General features: G+C 50.1%; 1 protein-coding gene across 8 annotated transcripts in view; it reads right to left on the reverse strand.

The window, feature by feature from the left end:
- Window positions 1–17,090, reverse strand: part of LOC146822391 (uncharacterized) — a 420,322-nt gene that overhangs the window by 288,824 nt on the left and 114,408 nt on the right. For 2 of the 8 annotated variants that reach the window (XR_014963279.1, XR_014963281.1), the window contains exon 2: window positions 805–923. The exons of the other annotated variants lie outside the window; for them this stretch is intronic. The gene's annotated coding sequence lies outside the window, so the exon portion shown is untranslated. The remainder of the gene's footprint in view (window positions 1–804; window positions 924–17,090) is intronic. 8 annotated transcript variants of the gene reach the window in all.

Raw genomic sequence — 17,090 nt, forward strand, 5'->3', positions numbered from 1 at the left:
TTTATTGAAATCCCAGCAAGACCCTTTTTCCCCTGCCTGTCCCCTGCCTGCTCCCCCCGCCCCCTACGGGTGGGGCCCCCTCGAAAGGGCCAATAAACGAGCGGGAGCCCGCTGGCCGTGAAAATGATTTTCCCAGACCCCGCTAGTCCCATCGTATGCTGCCACAAATATGTATCCAGCTCGCCCCACTTTGCCTCCAGGTCCCACACCATGCGCGCCCGGAACTCCTCATCATACTGGGCCCAGGCATATCCACCCCCCATAATCTGCGCCTTTCGTATGACATCCATGTATTTAAACATGGCCACCGACCTCTCCGGGAATTTTTCACAATACACACTAGCGTATATAAGGTAAGCCGCTGTCCAGTTTTCAATTGTCAACGGCACCTTAGGCCGCTTAGCCAATTCAAATTCCTCCTCCTTCGAGCCTTCCTTCGCCCACACTTCCCTGTGAAGGAGCTTAAGCATTTCCACATATTCCCCTTGCCAAATCCGCTCCTTGGTAGCCAGCATCAAATGGGCGCCTAAGGGCTTTGTTACCCCCATATATGGCAGACGCTTTATCTTTACTTCCTTACTTTCCCTTCTCCCGTCTGCGTCTCAACCGTCCCCTTCATGTCCGTCAAACCCTCTACATCCTTGCCCCTCCCTCCCTTACCTGATTCTTCCGTGCCAACCGCCACATCCACCACATATGCACCCTTGCACAACCTCCCCCCAACCCCCCTTCTCTGTCACCCCCACGGATACCCACCCACCCCCACGGATACCATCACTGGGCGCTCGAGCAAAGACCTATTACCTGGCGCCAATGACTCCGTCCTTCGCTCCTCCCTGCGTCCTGGCTGAGGGGCCGAGCCGGTCTCCCACCTTGATGTCCGACCCGTGGGCCTCACCTGGCGTCGTGACACCTGCAAAACACTAGACACAGCATTACTCGGCCCCCTGCCCTGTCTTCTTCCACATCTCGCACTTCTCCCTTCTCCATACTATCCTCCTCATAATCTAACTCTTCCAGCCTCGCTCCCCCAGGGCTCCCCGCTGGTGGAGCTGACTGAACCCTGCGTAAAGCAAACACATCCTCTCCAGCGTTGCTCCGTCGTTGTCCCCCGGGGCGCTGCGACCCAGTGGGTGTTGGGGCCGGTGAGCCCGTCCCAGGCCTACTTGTGCCAGCCACGCCGGGATCCCCCGCCAGTACTGGGCACGCCGCCCAAGCCTCCACCCTCCCTTCTCCTTGGTGCCTCCGGGCCGCTCCCAGCCCTACCAAGTCTGGCACCCCGCGTCGATCAGGTTGTCGGTCTACCGCCTGAAACAAGAAGGAATGGTCTGGTGTGCTGGGCCCACCACCTCTGAACCCGCCACTGGGGCCCGCTCTTCTGACATACGAGCGGCCCCTCTCCTTATTGCTCCGCTTGGGTGACATGCGCGATGCGCTCCCATTCTTGGGCCCCACCTCCGAGACCTCGGAAGGCCTGGTCACTTCCCTCGCGCACTCGCGCCGCTCTCCGGCCTTCGGGGCAGCGCTCCTCCACACCGCGCTGCCCCGCGATGATGCTGCCGGTTTAGATACATGGGCTGCCTCACCTTCATTGCGGCCCTCCCCAAACCCCATGACCACCGCTGCCGATTCCGGGGCCGCTCCCTTGACATATGAGCGGCCCTCCACCGATTGCCTACGAGCGCCCTCCCCCTCCCGCGCCGGGGCCGCTCCCTTAGCAGCTGAGCGGCCCCCCAGAGATTGTGCCCGTGGCAGGGGGGCACCCGACACCCTCCCCCGCCGAGCCGCTCTTCCCCACCCCAGATCCCCACAAGAACCCGCACCACCCGCGACCCTGCCCGCTGCCTCCAAACCCCCAGGGGCCGCGCTCCCGACATACGCACGGCCCCCGCTACTCACTAGCTCTCTGCTCGCTCTCCGGGGGGGCGAACAAGCCGCGACGGGAGCCGCCACCCCCACGCGCCTCACCGGGCGCGTGGCCACCGGTGCCTCCGATACCAGCAGGTCCATCCTCCCCGCCTCACTCAGAAGCCGGATGGCTTCCAAAATTCGATATTCACCGCTCGCCATAATACTATTCCTGACAAAAACTTTCCTATAATCAACCAAACCTCCCTGAGAAAAAACCTGCCCTGCACCAGCGCTCCCAGCTACCAGGTCACCAAACCTAAAATGGTGGCTGGGTTAGCGCGCAAATACCTTATAAACCCTTTGGGCTACAAAAATCAAAATTGGGCTACATTTGGGCTATTCCCAAATGCAGCCCACAACTTACAAAATGGCCTCGCCAGCCACTCCCCCCTTCCCCCTCCCAACCTGCCCGGGGGGCAGACCTCGCTGTGCTCGGCTGCCCCCCAAGCTCCCATTGTCCCGCTCCTTCTGAAGACCCTGTAAATGGGTCACTATTGATTATTTTGTTACCTGAGAATAAACAGTGGTATAGGGAGTTCTGTTTGTGACGTGCCAAGATTAAAGCCCCGCCCCTCCAAAGCGCACCGTTTGCTTAGTGCTCTTAACGTGCAGCGTCTTGCTTGCCTTGATTTTGGAGGTGGGGCGGGAGTTGACCTCTATCTAGGTTTGCTGTTCTCACCAGTTACCCCTCCTTCCGTCATGTCTCTCACCTTCTGGCTTGTTGGTAAACTTGTTATGGTGTGAACTCTTTATATGCAAACATCACACATGGCTGTCTTGTCCCTTAAGAGACCAGGCCCCCTGTGGTCCGGCTGGACCCTCCCCGGATTTGGGCAAACCCTCCGAGGCAGGCAGGGGAACTGATTCCCTCTTCTGCTTGTTTACACGGCTGTGTTCCGCCGCAGCTCTCTCGGTACCTGTATCCATTTATCTGTTGTTGGTTCTAGATAACAAATGTGTGCTTGACTAAGACTGACCTATTGACTTTGCCAATGATTGTAGCATACGAATCACAAACCTGGTTGCTGTTGTACCATGGGAAATTGTGCACTCGAGGGGGTGATTTTATTAGCAGAGTGTGTGTTGCTGGTGTTTGTGTTCACGGGGACAGCCGTTGTGAGGCACTGCTGTGGAAAATTCTAGGGCTCTGGGGCTGCCCTGGGCGCAGGCGTGATGGTGTGGTTATGTCTAAAGTATATTGTCTTGAGTACGGTTATCTATGGTGATAGTGCAAGGGTTGTGGGCTGTGTTACTGCTGAAAGTCCAACAAGCACTGGCAAAGCTATCGGATTCACCAGGGCACATCATATATGTTCATTTTGCCTGTTACCCTCCTCCCCCACGGATGCTGTACGTCTGGAATGCTTTTTAGGTCGAGGACGTCCGGTCTGCCGAAAGGCAGAACCGGAAGTTGGAGATTTAATGACTTGGAGAAGAGGGGCTTGAACCCGCCCCTCTTCTCCCCTGTTCTCCATTGGCTGGCCTCTTGAATGCTGGCCAGCCATTGGAGAAGAGGTCAGTCATTCAGATCAGGCCCCGTCCTTTTCGGATCGGGGGCGTGTTTTTTGCAAGAAGTCTCAGGGAGGAGACAACAGCAAAACACGCCCCCGAATCCGAAAAGGACGCTGCGTTTCTCCGAGGCATTTCTGCTCTGCCTCGGAGAAAGGCGGTGGTGTCTTCCGGTGCCCTCGGCTTGTCTAATGAAATCCGCCGAGTGGGAGAGCAACAGGAGTTGGAAGCGCCTTTCCTTGGAGACTTTCGCCGTAAGTTCGGGCTCCTGAAACTTTTAGTTTTGCTTTTGGAGTGCATGTTTCAGTGTTTGCTGTCGTGGTGAAGTGCCGGCGAGAGACTCGCCAAGAACGCTTAAGACCGCTCAGTTGACGTGATGACTTGGATATCCGCAATTCACATCGCGCCTTGCCACAGAATCAGAAAGCTAATAAAAAAAAGAGAACGTGTTTCTCATCTGAACTATAAACCGAGCTCGTTGAAAGGTGTCCATTGCGCTAAGGTTTGGAAAATGTACGCTCTTCCGTTCGACATAAAACGTTTTATTTTCCGACCTGCACAAAGGCACTTCAAAGGTAACAGGGTATTAAGTAAACTGCTATTTAAAAGCAGTTGAATGACATGTAGAAAATCACGCTAACGCTGGTCTCAATGGGCTTACCTTAACCAGTCTTTTACGTTATATTGTTTTGTTTAAACCGATGTTTTCTCGTATCAAGTAGAAACAGAAATTCGTTTCAAGATCATGTCTAAAAGGAAAGGGAGCCGTCGAACTCCAAAGCAGTAAGATCAACCAGCCGACAAATTATGTTAGGATTGCACTGCCTGGTCTCAAATGGAAGGCTGTTAGGAGCTGCGCGAGTCTCGTTTAGAAATTGAGACAGCATTTTTATGGCTGTAGATGGGTGTCCCGTGTCCGGATAGTCAGGATAAGTATAAGGAAACGAGCGAGAATATAAACGCGTATATACACCAAGAGTGTGCCAACAATGTTCTAATTTAGGCTGTTGTGAGGGAACATAGTTTGAGTGCAGAAGACAGAGTGTTATGCTCACAATAAAGCGCGGTTTAAAATCGGCTTGTTTTGCCAATACCCGTCGCTATACCTCATGTTAAGAAATTTGTTTTAAAAATTGTTTGAAGAGTTCGGGGTCCACCTTGTTTGAAGACTGCGTATTTTAACGTAATTATTTAGTTTTTTTCTCACAAATTTGGATTCACGCCTATCACACTAATTAACACAAGCTGCACTGACTATAATATTTAAAAGTTTGCTTCAAAGTGGGAACATCTGTGTTTAATTTAACTTTGTACACATAGTGATAGGGGCACAAAAACCCCATTATTTTGATAGTCGGCAAACTGGCACCGCGTTAATGTGTTTTCATTTTGCACCATGTAAATATGACTACCCCGAGTGAGGGGGGATTCGTTTTTAATTATGTTCTGTTCTCACAGTAGAGGGCACCTCATCTCCCTATCACAGCTGCTCAGACAGAAAATACAAGCTGATATTATTTCATTGATTGGCATATGACAACGAGATTCGCATTGAGAAATCAAATTACAAGGCTAAACTATATTGCACCGTGGTTGTGCATAGTGTGTAGGCTTCGCCAAGTGCGGGGGTTGCATTTGCCAGTAAACACGCAGAGGAAGGAGCAGGACGACCAGGTGAAGAAAGATCAGGGACGGATGTTACTGCCCGTGTGAGTGGGCGACGGACGTGGCAAGGTCCAGTCGCAGCATTGCTTGGGATGCTTCACAGGGTGGGATCAGGAGGTCTGCTCCCGGAAACCCTCGCCGTCTCCTGCAGCATTTACTGGTACGTCATAACCTCCAGCTTCTAAGCGAGTAGATGTGAATCGAGACTGGAAGTGTGACGCAACGACATGCTCACTCTCACGTCACAGAGACCTTCACGCTCCCAATAGAATCTACTGTGGATTAATTCTGTCAGTCACTCCCACACTGGCTCCGCCCCTTCGTGCCTGTTGACTGTGAGAACCGTGGTTGCTGGGCATGGAGGACGAACACTTTATGCTGTTGTGAGGGACATGGTGATTGACTGTTAAGTAGTGATGGAATAGTGGGAGCGTAACTGGCTAACGGACTGAGATTGCTGCTTTTAGATTGATAAAACAATGACTGGAGAGGCCTAGGCCATAGAGTTGCGATTGCTGGGCGGGTGGCGCAGCACCTATTGCTATGGACGATGAGCAGTGACTGCTAGGGTGCAGTACGGAAAACATTAGCTGGATATGGGCAGAGTCTTACTGCTGTGGTTGGAGTGAGTATAATGGTGGTTATTGGACCTCAAGCTGTGGCGCATACCCGTGACTGGTGATAGATGTGAGGCCAGAATCTACAGTTGTAGAAGCAACGTGTATTGAATGTATTCTGCAGATGTCTGAGTGGGGCATGTGTAACATGCTAGGCTAGGTGGGGAGGGGGGTGGTGTGTGGGAGGTGTAACCTGCCAAGGGATATAGTTCCGTTTCCCAGGCTGCTGAAATCTCTGGTACCTAAAGGGAGATCCAGTTCCTGTAATCTCATTTGGTGACCTAAGTGATTGTTGATCACCGCTAAATTGGCCAAAGGGTCAGAGTTGAACTCTCCTGGCTACTGACTCAAGGGTTTTAGATCAGAGGAAATATTTTCCACAAGACAGAGCCACAGCCCATTGGACTGGTGATCTGACGCGTTTCATATACTTGCATGGTGTTTACTTCTGTGCTTCAGATTGGAGACTGGTATCAAGGTGCCTACAACCTCGAAGAGATTGCTCTGTAGTGCAAAGCCAGTCATAGATGCTTTATCCACCAGGCAACAACTGTAATATGATGACCTAACCAGCTTAGAACCCACTCGGCAGTAGCCAGTTCTTAAGCCCCATAGTCTGTGGGCTGAGTCCATCTTGCTTTTCTGTGAGCAAAGTATACAAGCATTTACAAGGCAACGGTCTCGGCATTGTTAAAGTTAGAGCTATTGGCATTGCTCATGACATTTTTGTTTATGTTTTTGTTTTTAAATCATGTAAAGAAACGGCAGTGTTATTTACAATGTCAATAGCTTAATCAGTGTGTGTGTATGTGGCTCTGTGTGTGGGTGCAAATGCAATAGGTCTCGCATTTGAGAGTGATTAAGCTATTGACATTGTAAATAACAATGCCGTTTCTTTAAATGTTTTAAAAACAAAAACAAACAAAAATAATGTCAGGCGCAATGCCAATAGCTCTAACTTTACCAAGGCCGAGACCATTGCATTGTAAATGCTTGTTCTTAATGCAAAAGAAAAGGTATTGCAAACCGGTGGAGATCGGGAGAGACGACGGGGGAGAGAAATGACTCCCTAGTGCACTGTGGTGCGAGTTTCTAAACTCTGCAATGGAAAGACACAGCACATCCAGTCAAAAACAGCGAGACCGAACTGGTCCTTTGTCGGAACAAACAGAAGAATGAGGCTAGAAGCCATCCTTCTAGGAGCAGGGAACTGAGATGTACAAAGTCATCACATCGGCTGCCAATAGGCAGCGAAGTTGTCTGTAGGTGAGACCTACAGATGGGTTTTTGGAGAGAGCTTGCATGTCATTAGGACCATATGTAATATATTGATTGTGTGTGGGTGTTTGGTTTGAAGGAGAGAATGGTTTTGGTGAACTAGTTTACACAGACTAGCCTATACGTTAGGGTAGTGCTGTGTGACGGTGATAAGTCGCTGGCAGTCATGGTTAGATTCGATACACGAAGTAATGCAGAACAAGTATATTTCCTTCCCATTTTACAGTGGTGTATTCAAGGTAAGATGATAAAGCTCTCATCGCTCTAGTAGTTGGTCCAGTTGTGCAGCTCTCCCTCCATGGTGGGACTGGGGGCTCTAGCAAAGCCAGGGTTCAAAGCCACGCTTGACCCCTCCCGGTCAGAAACAGAGCACGGTGTCCCTAAAGCGGGCGCCGCACTCACTAGTAAAGTATTCTTTTATTATAAATTAAACTGAGCACGCTGTCCCTAAAGCGGGTGCTGCGCTCAGCATGCAAGTTATTAAAAAAAATAAACATAAATAAAGTTCAAAGAAAGTGTGGTGTCCCTGAAACGGATGTCGCATTATTCTTAAGAGTAATTCTTAAAAAGTGTCCCATTCTACTGTGGAGGTAGGGGGCAGGCACTTTTAAAGTTAGAGCATCATAGCGCTCAATAAGAACGCGGCTGTCATTGTCCGGTGTGGGTGCGCTGCAAATCAAAAAGCAGCCGCCATTGTCCCCATTGGTCAGCAATAAACTAAATAGTGCTCACCTACTTATAACGCACACTGTGTAACAAGCCAAGTAAAAGGGCCGGTCACCATAGGAGGTTACAAATGGAGACAAGGCACTACTAAGGAGGGACTAACAAGCCTATTTATGAATCCGAAACCAGAATTTACGGAGGGCAATGACACAAGACAATGAAAAATATAGGTGGAAAGTGAGCGGTGCGTCAAATGCATGCTCCAATACAGCATGCCTCCCAGAGCAGCGCAAGAGCGCTGACTCTAGGCTCTACCTGAAAATGGTGCACTTGTGGTGAAGGTGAGATTGAAGATGTGTGCACCGGGGGTAATGCCAAGGATAAGTATGACTGTCCTAGAGTAAAGAAGGGGAGAGGATGTGGCCTAACGGCTATGGCGGTCGACCTCAAATCTGGGTAACGGGGTTAGAGTCTTGGCAACTCAGCGAATCACGTAATCTCCCTGTGCCTAACAAAAAAATGAATGTGTCCTTGTGTTAGGCAACTGGTGCTCATGTAAAGTGCTCTGATACCTTCGGGTCAAGTTCCCGCTAAATAAAACAAAAACAAAAGATAAGGAAGAAGAGGGATACACTGGTGCTGAAGATGAGGATAGGGGCTGGATGCGCTGTGATGAGGATGATGTGGGGGTGGATGATAGTTCAAGGTTTGCTCTGCTACTGCACTGGTGAGTCCACCCTAGCCAGTGTGCAGCCACCGGCTCATCCTCCAGTGCATGTGTGACCTTGGCCCCGTGTGGCTACTGGTGCCTCTCTACTCATCACTTTTGCTAAAGTGGTCTAGAACAGTGCAGCTCTCCTGCACCTTCTGCTGCCCGCCCAGGTTTTCATTCCAATATTCATCAGGAGACAGTGACTGCCACCAGCACCCAGGTGGAAGCTGGGAAGCTAATTTAGGAAGACATTTTCAGCTATTGAACGATTCTATGTTATCGACTGCACCAATCACAAAATCAGTGTATGTTTGTGCTGTGCAAACACTCACTCTCACCTGTGCCTTTCATTGTGAGCATGTGCAATACATCCATGTGAACCTGAGGCACACATGGCTTCCGAGGCCAACGTCTATGGGTTCATTTTGTTTCGGCAACAAAATGTTATGAGTTGAAACAGTTGTCCCAACATGTCTTGACCGCCCGGAATCCCTCTGGGGAACATTCCATTCCACTGTTGTCAGCTCATCTGTGACATCACATGAGAAAAGTAACTATTTTCGGATCAATATTGACCGCACCACAAAGAGTCCACGAGGCAGTGCCTTGTTCAAGCAACCCCCAACCAGCCATAAGTCCAGACATCACCTGTTCACCGAAAACATCCTAAAACAACCAACTTCGGCAAGAAACACACTGTTACATACACAGCAAATTCAGGGTATTTATGGAAAACATATAACAATTCTAGTATGTTTTAACTTCTAACCTATTACCCTCCCCACTCACAAGGCACGGCAGCCACCCCATCAACCACCCAAGCACGTGGCACATATTTCTGCCTTGCTGTACCTCGGCCTAAGGTGAAGGGGAGTTCTTGCACCTTAGAGCAGTCTTTGTAATCCCTACATTGTCAAACCTCTATGTGGTGGCCATGGCCTTCTCCAACAAAATGGAGGTCTGAGACTATCCGGTGCCTTCACCCCACCCTACCAGCTTCAACATCAGGCCCAGCTCGAGTCAAACCAACTGTAAAAAGGGGGAGGGCGGACAGCGCCAGCTGAGGAGTCAAACCCAGCAGACTATACCATCCAATCAAACGGGGGTTGGAAATTATCGAAATCTGGCACAAAATGTGGACCTCTCGCCTTCCTCACTTAGGGTGACCAACGGCCCATAAATTTCACACACCGCCCGTAATTTGGGCCTCTTGTTCGTTGTCCGTGAGACATTCTTTCACGGACGTCTTTTGACCGTAGTTTCAGACATAGGAGCGAGCTGGCCCCTGTAATGAGAGTTCTGCAACTCTCACTGTAGGGGCCAGCCAGTGCTCCTGCTGTGAATTCAATGACCTGCAGCAGCCCCTCCCGGACCTGGCACAGACTGCTATCGGCCCATTATCATCTGGACATTGGAGCGAGCTAACCCCCTGCAAGCAGCCGGAGAGTCCTGTAACTCTCACTGTAGAGTCAGCTCGCGCTCCTGCTGTGAATTCAATGGCCTGCAGCAGCCGCTCCCCAACCTGGCGCAGACTGCTATCGACCCATTATCATCTGGACATTGGAGCGAGCTGACCCCCTGCAAGCAGCCGGAGAGTCTTGTAACTCTCACTGCAGGGGCAGCTCGCGCGCCTGCTGTGCTCAATGGCCTGCAGCAGCCGCTCCCCGACCTGACGTAGACTGCTATCGGCCCATTATCATCTGGACATTGGAGCGAGCTGACCCCCTGCAAGCAGCCGGAGAGTCCTGTAACTCTCACTGAAGGGGCAGCTCGCGCTCCTGCTGTGAATTCAATGGCCTGCAGCAGCCGCTCTCCGACCTGGTGCAGTCTGCTATCGGCCCAATATCATCTGGACATTGGAGCAAGCTGACCCCCTGCAAGCAGCCGGAGGGTCCTGTAACTCTCACTGAAGGGGCAGCTCGCGCTGTGCTCAATGGCCTGCAGCAGCCGCTCCCCGACCTGACGTAGACTGCTATCGGCCCATTATCATCTGGACATTGGAGTGAGCTGACCCCCTGCAAGCAGCCGGAGAGTCTTGTAGCTCTCACTGAAGGGGCAGCTCGTCTCCTGCAGCGATCTGTGGCCTGCAGCAGCCCCTCTCCGACCTGGTGCAGACTGCTATCGGCCCAATATCATTCTATATGTCGGCCTAATCATCACACACAGAATGATAATGGGCCTCTCTGTGCAGTGACCGGATAACCTCAAAGGGCACCACGATAGCCAAAGTGTACTTGAACACCGTCTCCCCTCATACTCCCCTTCTCTCCTCATACCCCCCCTTCTAGTGTCAGACTCTCAAGACTATAATATGCTCCACAACATCAGCAACAACTGTGGTGATACCTGGAAGAGACAGAAATGCAAAGGACGCGCCAAATCAGAAGCTTCGTATCCGTTTTCCATTTACGCTCTGACCGCACGACATCAGCACAAAGGAGCACTAACAAGATGTCTGAAGTAGCCTCCCTAATGATGCAACTTGGGCATCTCAGCAGATCTGACAAGTTCACGGGCGCCGTGGCACTTGGTAACATCAGCAGTGCCAAAAATCACCACCCGGCAGAATATACTACAGCAAGTGCAAAGTCACACTGTAAAATGTTACAGTGCAAAGGTGCATTACCCCCCCCCCCCCTTCCACCGCCTACACTCTCCTGCCAACATATGTTTGTATCTCAGTCAGTGGAGTTAGCAGAGTGGCAAGGGTGAGGTGGGACTCAAGCTGCTCCATCAGTCATAAACCAGGTCAGTGAATAACTAGGTCTAATCATAAACCAGGTAAGTGACTAACCAGGCATAACAGGTATCAGCAAGACTTGACAAATCACAGACGTTTAAGCACTAGACAGCAAGAAACCTATCAGGTTACTCAGACCTTATTTCTGGTGCAAGGTTCACAGAGGGAATCCATCCTTCTGGGGGTGCATTTAACAGGCTCCGAGAGTAACCCCTCAGGTTGGGAAGATCTTATCGGCTCTGGCTTCAGAGCTGTTCATCTGGTTACCAGTCCTGTCAGAAGGTCTTGCGATACCTGTATTACAAACACCATGCTGAGTCACTTTTTGTTTTGAATACAAAATATTTGCTGTAAAATTAGTTGGATGTATAACATCCTCTTAACTGGATACAAGCAATAAAAGACAATATTACTGGAAGCTTGGACGGAGGAGTTTACAAGGAATTGGCAAGCATGTCAGAAGCTTTGGCAGGGCTGGGACCAAAACCCACCACGGTTTGTATGGTACATTTGGGACAGCCTTTAAGTTTGTGATCCAAGAAGCAGCTCAGGTGACAGGTACTCTAGGGAAAGTGAAAACACAGAATTGTGTATCACTTTGAGCTGTTGCGGTATCTGCAGTAAGAAGGAACAGGTGAGGCCTTGTATTATTATTTATTTGTTTTTTTATTATTTCGAAACAGGCTGTAACAGGAGAGTGGGGCCCCGAAATGAGTGGGTCCAAGGGTTAAATAATTCCAATCGCCCTCTCCCTGTGAAGAGATCAGGAGGTTGGGGCTTCCTCCCCAAGGGCGTTTGGGAAATTAGTGGTAATTGTTTTCAAGCAACCTGGGCCAGTATCACTTGACAGGATTGAAAGACTATATAGGAAGGTTTATATTTTTCTGAAAGGTTCTTTCTTTAAAATATATGGACAATTTTGCTTTATGGATTTGAAAGCATGTGAATCAACAGAACTGTGTAAGCTGGTTGAAGCAGCAAGCATGAAGCCTCTCAAGCCCCTTTCCTAACACTTTCTGCAATTTTGATAGAGCTTGGAGCTCAAGAAGTTCAATTACATCACAGGCCCATGTTTCCTGTCAGCAGATTATATTTAAAACCATAAGAAACTCCGTTTCATCAGTGCACGAGGTTGCACAAGTGCATTATATGCTACATGACAAACATGCAAGTGAGTTTACTAGAAGAAACCTAGGTGGTGAGTTATTATTTGTCTATGGAGTGTTAGGTAAAGGACTTAGGGCTGATTACGAACTTGGAGGATGGGATACTCCGTCTGCTATATAACAAGTTCCAAAGGATATGATGGAATTGTATTTTGGCGGACGGGATAACCATCACGTTTGTGACCATGTAATCCTGTCCGCCACAATCGTAATCGGGCCCTTAGACTTGAAATTCAAGATGGTGACAAGCCAAGTCTAATCTCAAGCCTATCCCTTTGTATTTGCTTATTGACATCGGAGGTTCATGTAAGTTATCAGATATGATCGAGTCTTCAAGGCCTACAACTCTGCCCTCCCCATCCTACATAAAGTCAGGCTGCCTGAATTCCATAAACATTTTTTATTTGCAATTCCTTCATGCAGGCAATAGATTCTTCAACAGTATTCACAAGTGCTATCGCTTCTTTCAAATATACTTGTTTTCGCCCATAGTCTCTTCTGCAGAATGTCAAGTATATTTTTCTAAGCGATACCAAAGGGGATGATGGACGGAGCGCTAGAGCAAATCAAACACTCACCCCCAGTCAAATGATCTGGGTTCAATCCATCACCATTCTTTAACTCACTCCACCACCCCAGTTCAGACATGGCCATATGCAAATCAGTCTGACCCTGTGCCTCATGGGAACAGTCCAGCCCGAACTGCCAAGCCATGTCTTCCCTGGACCGGAAACAAGCATCCTGGGACCAGATTCGGGTTCATAACCCTCATCAGCCAGGCTATCTTGAATCCAGTGGCAAAGTGAGCAAGGGACCCACGTCTGGGCATACCCTGCCAACTTAGGGCAAACAAAGCGATACCAAAAGGGGATGATGGACGGAGCGCTAGAGCAAATCAAACACTCACCCCCAGACAACTGATCTGGGATTAATCCATCATCATTCTTTACCTCACTCCACCACCCCAGTTCAGACACGGCCATATGCAAATCAGTCAGGCCCTGTGCCTCATGGGAACAGTCCAGCCCGAAATGCCAAGCCATGTCTTCCCTGGACCGGAAACAAGCATCCTGGGACCGGTTTGGGTTCATAACCCTCATCAGCCAGGCTATCTTGAATCCAGTGGCAAAGTGAGCAAGGGACCCAAGTCTGGGCATACCCTGCCAACTTAGGGCGAACAAAGCGATAACAAAGGGGATGATGGACGGAGCGCTAGAGCAAATCAAACACTCACCCCCAGTCAACTGATCTGGGTTTAATCCATCATCATTCTTTAGCTCACTCCACCACCCCAGTTCAGACATGGGCATATGCAAATCAGTCTGACCTTGTGCCTCATGGGAACAGTCCAGCACGAACTGCCAAGCCATGTCTTCCCTGGACAGAAAAGAAGCATCCTGGGACCGGTTTCGGGTTCATAACCCTCATCAGCCAGGCTATCTTGAATCCAGTGGCAAAGTGAGCAAGGGACCCACGTCTGGGCATACCCTGCCAACTTAGGGCGAAAAAAGCGACACCAAAGGGGATGATGGACGGAGCGCTAGAGCAAATCAAACACTCACCTCCAGTCAACTGATCTGGGTTTAATCCATCATCATTCTTTAGCTCACTCCACCACCCCAGTTCAGACATGGCCATATGCAAATCAGTCTGACCCTGTGCCTCATGGGAACAGTCGAGCCCGAACTGCCAAGCCATGTCTTCCCTGGACCGGAAACAAGCATCCTGGGACCGGTTTCGGGTTAATAACCCTCATCAGCCAGACTATCTTAAATCCAGTGGCATAGTGAGCAAGGGACCCACGTCTGGGCATACCCTGCCAACTTAGGGCAACAAAGCGATACCAAAGGGGATAATGGACGGAGCGCTAGAGCAAATCAAACACTCACCCCCAGTCAACTGATCTGGGTTTAATCCATCATCATTCTTTAGCTCACTCCACCACCCCAGTTCAGACATGGCGATATGCAAATCAGTCTGACCCTGTGCCTCATGGGAACAGTCCAGCCCGAACTGCCAAGCCATGTCTTCCCTGGACCGGAAACAAGCATCCTGGGACCGGTTTCGGGTTCATAACCCTCATCAGCCAGGCAATCTTGAATCCAGTGGCAAAGTGAGCAAGGGACCCACGTCTGGGCATACCCTGCCAACTTAAGGTGAACAAAGCGATACCAAAGGGGAGGACCTGGCTTGGCAGTTCGGGCTGGACTGTTCCCAAGAGGCACAGGGTCAAGACTGATTTGTATATGGCTGGGTTCAAACTGGAATGGCACGGTGAGCAAAAAACGATGGATTTAGGCCCAGATCTCTGTACTGGGGTGAATGTATGACATTGTTCTGCATTCTGTCCATCAACTGTTGTTTTTGCATTTGTCACCCCGAGTGGGACGGGTATGCTCAGACGTGAGTCCCGTGCTCTCCATGCCACTGGAATCAAGCTATCCTGGCTGAAGAGGGGTGAAACACCGAAACCGGTCCTAGGATGCTTGTTGCAAGTCCAGGGAGGACCTGGCTTGGCAGTTCCGGCTGGACTGTTCCAATGAGGCACAGGGTCAAGACTGATTTGCATATGGGTGAGTTCAAACTGGAATGGCATGGTGAGCAACAAAACAATAGATTTAGGCCCAGATCTCTGTACGGGGGTGAATGTATGACATTGGTCTGCATTCTGTCCATCAACTGTTGTTTTTGCATTTGTCACCCGAGTGGGACGGGTATGCTCAGACGTGAGTCCTGTGCTCTCCATGCCACTGGAGCCAAGCTATCCTGGCTGAAGAGGGGTGAAACCCCGAAACCGGTCCTAGGATGCTTGTTTCCAGTCCAGGGAGTACCTGGCTTGGCAGTTCGGGGTGGACTGTTCCCATGAGGCACAGGGTCGAGACTGATTTGCATATGGCTGGGATCAAACTGGAATGGCATGGTGAGCAAAATAACTATGGATTTAGGCCCAGATCTCTGTACTGGGGTGAATGTATAACATTGCTCTGCATTCTGTCCATCAACTGTTGTTTTTGCATTTGTCACCCCGAGTGGGACGGGTATGCTCAGACGTGAGTCCTGTGCTCTCCATGCCACTGGATTCAAGCTATCCGGGCTGAAGAGGGGTGAAACCCCGAAACCAGTCCAAGGATGCTTGTTTCCAGTCCAGGGAGGACCTGGCTTGGCAGTTCGGGCAGGACTGTTCCCATGAGGCACAAGGTCAAGACTGATTTGCATATGGCTGGGTTCTAACTGGGATGGCATGGTGAGCAAAAAAATGATGGATGTAGGCCCAGATATCTGAACTGGGGTGAATGTATGACATTGTTCTGCATTCTGTCCATCAACTATTGTTTTTGCATTTGTCACCCAGAGTGGGACGGGTATGCTCAGACGTGAGTCCCGTGCTCTCCATGCCACTGGAATCAAGCTATTCTGGCTGAAGAGGGGTGAATCCCCGAAACAGGTCCTAGGATGCTTGTTTCCAGACCAGGGAGGACCTGGCTTGGCAGTTCGGGCTGGACTGTTCCCATGACGCACAGGGTCAAGACTGATTTGCATATGGCTGGGTTCAAACTGGAATGGCATGGTGAGCAAAAAAACAATGGATTTAGGCCCAGATCTCTGTACTGGGGTGAATGTATGACATTGTTCTGCATTCTGTCCATCAACTGTTTTTTTTGCATTTGTCACCCCGAGTGGGACGGGTATGCTCAGACGTGAGTCCCGTGCTCTCCATGCCACTGGAATCAAGCTATACTGGCTGAAAAGGGGTGAAACCCCGAAACCGGTCCTAGGATGATTGTTTCCAGTCCAGGGAGGACCTGGCTTGGCAGTTCGGGCTGGACTGTTCCCATGAGGCACAGGGTCAAGACTTATTTGCATATGGCTGGGTTCAAACTGGAATGGCATGGTGAGCAGAAAAACGACAGATTTAGGACCAGATCTCTGTACTAGGGTGAATGTATGACATTGTTCTGCATTCTGTCCATCAAGTGTTGTTTTTGCATTTGTCACCCCGAGTGGGACGGGTATGCTCAGACGTGAGACCCGTGCTCCCATGCCACTGGAATCAAGCTATCCTGGCTGAAGAGGGGTGAAACCCCGACACCGGTCCTAGGATCCTTGTTTCCAGTCCAGGGAGGACCTGGCTTGGCAGTTCGGGCTGGACTGTTCCCATGAGGCACAGGATCAAGACCGATTTGCATATGGCTGCGTTCAAACTGGAATGGCATGGTGAGCAAAAAAACGATAGATTTAGGCCCAGATCTCTGTACTGGGGTGAATGTATGACATTGTTCTACATTCTGTCCATCAACTGTTGTATTTGCATTTGTCACACCGAGTGGGACGGGTATGCTCAGACGTGAGTCCCGTGCTCTCCATACCACTGGAATCAAGCTATCCTGGCAGAAGAGGGGTGAAACCCCGAAAACAGTCCTAGGATGCTTGTTTCCAGTCCAGGGAGGACCTGGCTTGGCAGTTCGGACTGGACTGTTCCTATGAAGCACAGGGTCAAGACTGATTTGCATATGGCTGGGTTCAAACTGGAATTGCATGGTGAGCAAAAAAACGATGGATTTAGGCCCAGATCTGTGTACTAGGGTGAATGTATGACATTGTTCTGCATTCTGTCCATCAAATGTTGTTTTTGCAAGTATATATTTCTAGCAATTTATGATCGAATGTCAAGGTTTTATTCCAAACTCCCAGGATCGGTGCGTTGCTCAAAGGGTCCACTTCTCAATCGCTCCACCCTCTGATGCTATAACAGCGCAGAGGGTAAGAATGATTAAGCGAGGGAAGGAAAGGATTGGGACAGCGGGGAGGGAGACCTACAAGACAAG

This window comes from Triturus cristatus, chromosome 6 (genome assembly GCF_964204655.1).
Source record: "Triturus cristatus chromosome 6, aTriCri1.1, whole genome shotgun sequence".
Lineage (NCBI taxonomy): Eukaryota > Metazoa > Chordata > Amphibia > Caudata > Salamandridae > Triturus > Triturus cristatus.